General features: G+C 34.3%; 1 long non-coding RNA gene across 1 annotated transcript; it reads left to right on the forward strand.

Annotated features, from left to right (window-relative positions):
* The first annotated feature begins 292 nt into the window (after positions 1 to 292).
* LOC136837115 (uncharacterized) lies at positions 293 to 3,234 on the forward strand. The gene is made up of 3 exons (XR_010852592.1): positions 293 to 518; positions 947 to 1,091; positions 2,196 to 3,234. It is a non-coding gene; the product is annotated as an uncharacterized lncRNA (long non-coding RNA).
* The last annotated feature ends 5,125 nt before the right edge of the window (positions 3,235 to 8,359 follow it).

Here is an 8,359-nt window from a genome sequence, read left to right on the forward strand (position 1 = left end):
AAGAATTAGAGGAATTTGTTTCTGGTTATAGAAATTCATTTCTCGGTATAATGTGGTTCGGATTACACAATAAGCTAGGTAACCAATTGGTTCTTATCCACGTAAAATAAGTCCAATCCTCCGGACTGAGCTGTTAATCAGCTCAGTGGTCTGGTTAAACGAAGCTATACTTAACTTTTTATTTTTAAGTTTCACGTCGTTGTCTTTAGGGTGCATTGTTTGAAGAAAGGTGACTCAGTGGTCCTTGATGGTGACGTCACCTGCACTGGTCTCGCCTCTCTCGCGTGATTGCGTCAAACATTTTTCACTCAGTTGTCAGTTCACTTGGGAAACAGCGTCATACTGTAGTATTATCGTGCTCTGTAAAGAGTCGACTTGTGTAGGAGCGGCTGGTTTCCTGCTGGACGCGAGGGAAATAATACTGCACTGGTTTGACTTACGATTGGATTTTGGTGGTCAGCAGGATGGTCTAGATGTGGCTTCTTGCTCGGTCTCTGCAAAGCTGAAATGTCGTCACGGTTAAGTTTTAATATGAGATTTTAAGTATTTCCTGACTTGCTATCAAAAGTTAATTTCCCTTAGTAATTCATAGGTTTGGAGTGTAAGGACTCGTAAAACTTGTTTTTGTCTTTTTTTTTTTTTTACATAAGTTTATTCCCCTGGCTATTAATCTTTAAATTTAATTTTTCTTGACATTCTACTTTACACTATATTAAGTTATGGATATAGTAAACTTATTGTTAGTCGTGGTTAACACTGAATACCTTTAATTTTGTATAGGTATGGCTGCTTAGTTTTGAAAGCAAATCCACATACTGCTATAATGTATACTCTACTTCCAGATTTTCGTCAAAGTTTAACCATTTTGTTAAGCAAACTACGCGTATGAGAAATAATTGAAGTAAAGCAAATCCACATACTGCTATAATGTATACTCTACTTCCAGATTTTCGTCAAAGTTTAACCATTTTGTAAAGCAAACTACGCGTATGAGAAATAATTGAAGTACAAGATCTTGAGCCAGGACGAGATGTATCAAGCTACGCAAAAATGGAGTGCTTTCCTTTCCGGCTTGGCCCATTCGAAACTAGGTGAAGTATAGTTTAAGTAATTAAACCCAATTTTTTTTTTACCTCCACCCCTACAGGGGCGGTGCCCCTGTATGGGGTGGAGGCCCCTCCTATGCCCTGTTCCATAGGTCTTATGACCTTTGGGCAGGTGCGTGGGAGGTTTTTTTTTTTCAGGTGTTAAGTGCATCAGTCTGGCTACTTTTAATAGGTTACGTACTTTTACTAAGATTTTCTCTTTCAAGATTGATAACTTAGACGTGATTATGTTCATTGTTAAATTTTTTTAGGTAGGTACTTTAACGTCACTATTTTGCATTTAAAAGACTAGAAATAAGATTACAGATGTTAACGTAGGTTTGTACTATGTCATGAGATTTATTAATTCAGCTTAAGATATTAAATTGCCACGTTTAACGTTCATTGTTTTACTTTAGTATTGTTCTCTCAATTTAGTACTCTCAATTTAGTAAGGACGTTAACTTTTAAAAATGTTTTCAGATAAAATTTTTAGTAATGCGTTGCTTTAAAAAATTTAATGTTATTTTGCTTATGTTAAAGCTTTCAATTTTTAAAACTTTGTAACGTAAATTTAAGTTTGTCTATAGTTCAAATTAACGTAACTCGGTTGTCAGTTTAAAGTTTAAATGTTAGTGATTTTCATGACTTAACAGGCCTATATTTTAACTAATAATACAATAGACTAAAGGTAAGCTGTGGCTTTTATCCAGGTAGTAAGTCTTTTAACTTATTCCAGTAATGTTAGTTTACTAATTACTGTCCATGTAACTGCTGTAATTATACCAGGCCATGCCTTGACTTAAACCCAGGCTAATTGACCTTTCGGTAATTGAGCTCAGCAGCTGATTCCTTGTCTTTTTATACGGTCGTCCCTTTGGACACTTGGGTTCCTTTAGTCCCATGGTTTGCTAGCGCTTGTGGTTTTTTTTCTTTACTGCTGTACTCAGAGGCATTTGTAAGTGATTGGTTTGTATAGGAGAATTTTTTTTTTCAAAGCTTTAGTTCATTAAGCTAATAAAACCTTACTTTACTATTTCTAAAGAATCTTAGATTTAAGTTTGAGTTTTACTTACAATAATTGCTGCCGTTGTTTTTTTCGCTTTGCAGGAAGTTTACCGGAAGTAACGGCATCAGTGTAAAAAAATATTCTGTTGAAGACCACATGTTTCGTTAAACTCCATAGTTTTTAAACGAGGTGAGAATGGAGTCTGGCGTTACTGATGTACCTCACTTTTTGCCTTAAGTTGTGCATTGATGGTCCAAAGGTGTATGAGGTAAATACGATACTTGATACTTTAAGTAGCATAAATTGTGCATAAATTGTACTGTAAACGAACGTTCTTACCAATAATTGCAGTTGCAAACTGGCGAGTGTTCTTGCCATGATATCGAAATATATAAACATTTTAAGCTGCTTACTCTTTTTATTTATAAGACCAAGTGTAGCAAATTGTTAAATCTTACCAATAATTGCGGTTGCAAACTGGCGAGTGTTCTTGCCATGATATCTGAATTAAATATATAAACATTTTAAGCTGCTTACTTTTTTGTTTATAAGACCAAGTGTAGCAAATTGTTAACATAAAACCACAAGTCAGATCATGACTCCTCCCTTTATAATAATTTGGCAAATGTTATGGGTTTCACACTACCTGAAACTGATTATTTCTTTATCAGAAAAATCTACACTTTGGATATGTAGAAGAATAAGGACTAAAAATTTGGTTAATGTTCTTCTCTGGAAGGAATCCAGGTGTTAAATTTTAACTGGGGTTTTAATCAGTTTAATTTGAAGTCGCCGTTTACATCAGTTTGTAACTCAGAAAAATTAGAGAAATATGTAGGCAGAAAAGCAGATACTTTATCTTCATTACAACACAAGCTCATAAGTTTTTAAGTAAACATTGCATTACTGAGTTAATGAGCATTAAAAACTAATACTGTGACCATCGTAATAGTCGGAAGATTACAGCAAATATACTAATTTTGAGTTGTAGAAAGTAGGTCATCTTCGCAAAAGTATAGAAATATGGGATGTTAGAATGCTGTTGCTAAAAAGCGCACAGAGAATCTTGCTAGGTATACAAAGTATCAATTGAAATTTAAGCTGCGCTAAAGCAAAATAAAGATTAAACTCCGAATAAAATCTTGGATTTTAATTTGAACAAAACATGGGAATCTTGTCACTAAAAATTACTCCGACATAAGACTGTCGGACACATTTCACTTAAAGTACTAAAAAAATGAAGTCCCCTCTCTTCCTTTTTAGTTGGGGTAGTGCCATCATTGCACTTCACGTGCTGCACTGTAGGCAATACTTAAGGGTCTTTGCAGCGTCCCTTCGGCTCCTATCCGCAACACCTTTCATTCGTTTTTCTATCTGTTCATATTCTTTCTTCCGTTCATATTCTTTCTTCCATCTTACTTTCCACCCTCTCGTAATAATTTTCATAGTGCAACTGCGAAATTTTCCTCCGGTACACCTTTAAAACCACACCTACTGTTTTCCTTTTAGGCCTTTAACCCAAATCTGACTTTCCTATCCAATCCCCCCGGCTCTTGTTTAACTGCATTCGCTTCTTATTTTGAACTGGCTTGAGTGATGTAAATTTTTGAGACAAGAGTTAGTATTCAGATGTGAAGATCAATATTTTAATTTTTTCTTAGTCATATGCTAGGAATTGTTAGGTGTAATGAATTATCGATGCGATCTTGATCCATTTTGGTCAGTGAGACAAAAACTGTTCAGTGTCTGGATAATTGAGAAATATTTGAATAAAAAATGGAAAATAAATCCTCATGAATGCAAATGGTTACACAAAACGTCAACTGAAAGGAACTGAAAGTTATGGGCACGTATGAAGCCTTCAAATCAACCAAATTTAACTTGACTAGGCATATCTCATCTGGAGACTTAACACAGACACCCAGAGCATCATTCTGAAAATGCATTCCATACAGCGGAGGCACCTCTGAAGATTGGCTGTCAAAGACGATTTACCCAGAATACAATTTTCCGAGTTTTCAACCTTCAGCAATTTGCCCATCGGTTGTCGTAGTCTTAACGAAGTCCAGCTAAAGCCCAGGCTGTATGAAGGGCATCGAGGACAACTTCCTTTATATTTAAAGTAAGAGAATATGGATGGAGACCACTAATCTTGACTAAACTAATCTTCAGTGCCACGCTTTATATGCCTGGAGGACTTGACATGTCCGGACCCCAAAACTTAACTTATTTGGAGTTATAGCTCAGAGAACTTGCCTACCATGATTGTCATATAAATCTAAATAACAGCAATAATCTAGACCTATGATTCGATACAATTGTACTTAATTTTGTGATAAAAGACTAAAAATGGGTAGGCACTGAAAACTATACACTGAAATGGTTAAACAACTATTGCATGCAGTAAATCTGCTTTCTCTGTTGCTGAGGGGAGTAACACATCACGGTTTTTGAAAATAAGTTTTTGCAGACGCACAATTTTACTTGCTTGTGGGTAACTATAAGATATTACCGTCAAACTAGGGGGCCTGTTTAATTACATATAGAGAGTTGGATGAACTAGAACTTAGGATTACTAATCGGTATTTATCTAAATGAGACCTCAATTATTAAATGTAGTGAAGACAGAACACTTACTTGAGAAATGTAGCCATCAGGGAGAAATACTAGCACGGATGCGTTTAAAATGCTGTTATGTACATATGTAATAAGATGACTAGATTACTGAAACAGTCTTTGTGATCTACTAAATTATGTATGTAATTTACAGTATTCAATTAAGAAAGCTTTAAAACTCACAATGTATAGGTCTGCTGTGGCCACGCATGAAAAAAAAAAATTAATAAATATTTTTACATACATTACGATGAGTAAGGAGTAGTAATGTTAAGATGCATAATTGCAATACAGAAAGCATAAACACGGGAGGAATGAGAACTGTAGGTTAATAGAACCAAGAATCACCAAAAGTATTGGAAATAGCTCTGAATGCACGGCACCAAACTATTCGAGTTTTCGAAAAAAAGCAACGACACTTAAGACGAAAATAGAGATTTATTAAAAAACGGTGATACATATATACGCACGCATATATACTGTATATATATACACATACATATACATATATATAATTATATATATACGTATGTATGAATATTCCTCATACCCTGATTAATATTTTATTGTTGAATTCAGCCTACGTCATCTAAACATTTATTTCAAGACTAGACAAATCACACCTTTAGGTCATTAATTGATAACACTCCTTCATTATTCATTACCCTTGGAAACTTCATCAGACACATCATCATTCATTATCTTCATAATCCATCAACTGATGAAAGCATCTCAAAATAGAAAAAAAAGATTCTGCTTTCCTCCTTCTAATTAATCTAGTTTGTTCTCATCTCTTTTACCTTGATTGCCAATTTACTTCGCGATCCTTATTACAGCCCTCATCCGTACGCTTTTACTCCTCGGACGAAGTCATATTGCACGGGAAACTGCTTTTGGATGTTTTCGCCTTTTTATGGATATTCCCACCTGTACTGGTTGAATTTTCATTTGGAGCTTGGTGGTTTGAAGGATGGTCTACGCGAAGTCGTAGCGAGGCTCAGGCTCTGCAAAGGTTAGCTTTCTTTACCGTTATGTTTAATATTTTATCAACTTTTAAGTACTTCATGACTCTCGCTAATAGGTTATTTTCTCTAACCGTAGTAATTCATGGGTCTGGGTACTTCGTGTAATGGATTGTTGTAATAGGTTTATTTTCGTTGTTCTCTTGAACTAAGCTTTTTCAGTTGTACATGTATTGTGAAATTGTAGCTTAAACTTTATCACTGATATTTTAAATGTCATATTTTTTCCTTAATATTTTGTTGTACAGATGATTGTAAGAGATGTGAATGTCATAAACTTACTGTTATTACAGTTATTAGTTGCCTGTGATATTTTTATTTTAGTATTTAATCAGTATTCTATAAATCTTTAGTTGTCATATAGCATTACTCCTTGTCCACCCATTTTCCACTCCCATGTCATAAAACTCTGGTAGACAAGGAGCCATTTATGTCTGTACTAAATATTTAATATTTTTCAGGATCAAGAGATCTCTGATGCTTCGTAAAGGTTAGTATTCAATCTGTAATGTACCTTGAAATTAGAATGCACCTTTTATAATCTAACGTGACTTTTCTTGTAAAGCCCTCTTTTTTTTTTGGAAGCTTTGTATCTACTTTGAATCTTGTATAGACAAGTATGGTAATGGATTTTATTTTACTAAAGCAAATCCATGACCTGCTATAATGAAAATTTAAAACCACCTAAGATTTTCGTGAACTCCACACCATGCCTGTGAGAAGTAAGTGAAGCCTTAAACTAGGAAAACTTGTCTCAAGCTATACATAAATGACGTATTGGAATGGAATATAGAGTTTAGGCCAAAGGCCAAGCACTAGGAACTATGAGGTCATTCAGCGCTGGAAAGGAAATTGAGAGTAGGTTGGTTTGGAAGGTGTAACAGGAGGAAAATCTCGCAGTTGCACTATGAAATAATTGTTAGGAGGGAATGGATAGCAAGATGGAAGAAATATAATATGAATGGAGGTACAGTAAAAGGAATAAGAGGGGTTGCAGTTAGGGACCAAAGGGACGCTGCAAAGAACCTTAAGTAATGCCTTCATTGCACCACATTAGGTGCATTGACGGCACTACCTCCATACGGGGAAATGGACCCATTGCCTTCCCTGGTTTTTTCTTAATAAAAACCAAGTGAGGTATAATGTTGGTGCCCTTCCCATATCCCGTTCCACAGGCCTTATGAAATATGGGCAGGTGCATGAGGTTCAATTAACCAACCATCCAATTATTATTTTCTTTCAGGTGTTAAATGCACCAGTCTATTTTTAGAAGTTAACGTACCTTGGCCAAGATTCTGTTTTAAACTTTTATCAAGCAACATGACTGTTTATATTAAATGCTAAAGAATTTGTATTTTTTTTAGAGTTGCTAAAGAATATTTTTTTTTTAGAGTTTTGCCGTTTTTAGGCAAGACCTTTTACCCCAACTATCAGTTTTACAGTTAAAGATTAGTAATATGAAACTTTTAAACGTGTTTCCCGATAAAAAAATTAACATATTTTTAGTATTGCATTGTTTTACACATTAAAGTACAATGTAATTCTTTTGTTATTTAGACAGGACTCTTAATTTTGATATTTACGAAATTATAACTTCCATTTGTTCATTGTTCAGACTAATGTAAGTCATTTGACAGTTTAAAGTTTATACCGCTGTGATATTCATGTCAATAATGCAATGAAGTGGTCTATGTTTTCACTTAATACTGAATCTCTGGAGTAAACCGTCGTTTCCCAACCATTCGGTGGTTCGACTCCACTCGGTAACGGATTGCTTATCGCTTATACTGTAGATTCCCCTTCCGGTGTTTATTCCGAGGCTGGGTGAATTTGATATTAAGCGACATTTGTAGGTTAAGGTTTGCGAACATAAAAAAAAAGGACACGTTGTATGGGAAAATGTGTGTATGTATATATATATATATATATATATATATATATATATATATATATATATATATATATATATATATATATATATATATATATAATATATATAATATTATATATATATATATAATATACACAATATTATATATATATATATATATATATATATATAATATACATAATATTCATATATATATATATATATATATATATATATATATATATATATATATATATATATATATATATATATATATATATATATATATATATATATATATATATATATTGTAATGTAAAACTTTTTTCACATGCACCGTGATGTTATTTATGTTCACAAACCTTAACCTGCAGATGTTTTCCTGTTTATTCTCCCTTCTTATCGAACTGCGACTGCCTTCTCCGTCAGTAAATCTTTGAGATGGGTTAGTGAATCTAACCTTCCACCTCAATAACGAGGCGACAGAAAAACCGAAGTGTTGTTGGTTTGAAAACAGCAGTCACCTGCGAATCTTCAACGGTCGGTCTCGATGCCTCCGTTATTCTACTTTTGCTTAAGTCACAGCAAAAAGGCAAGGAAAAGCCTCGACTATAGGCTCTCTTAGGCTCACGACGACCTGGCTAATGAAACACCAGAGCTACCACAGGCCGCCTTCTTCTTTAAACGTGCTTTTTTCCCATTTTTTGTATGGGTAAGCATGATGCCTTCTTTGAAGGACTTTGATTTGGCTTTGGGG

Source organism: Macrobrachium rosenbergii, chromosome 57 (assembly GCF_040412425.1).
Source record: "Macrobrachium rosenbergii isolate ZJJX-2024 chromosome 57, ASM4041242v1, whole genome shotgun sequence".
Lineage (NCBI taxonomy): Eukaryota > Metazoa > Arthropoda > Malacostraca > Decapoda > Palaemonidae > Macrobrachium > Macrobrachium rosenbergii.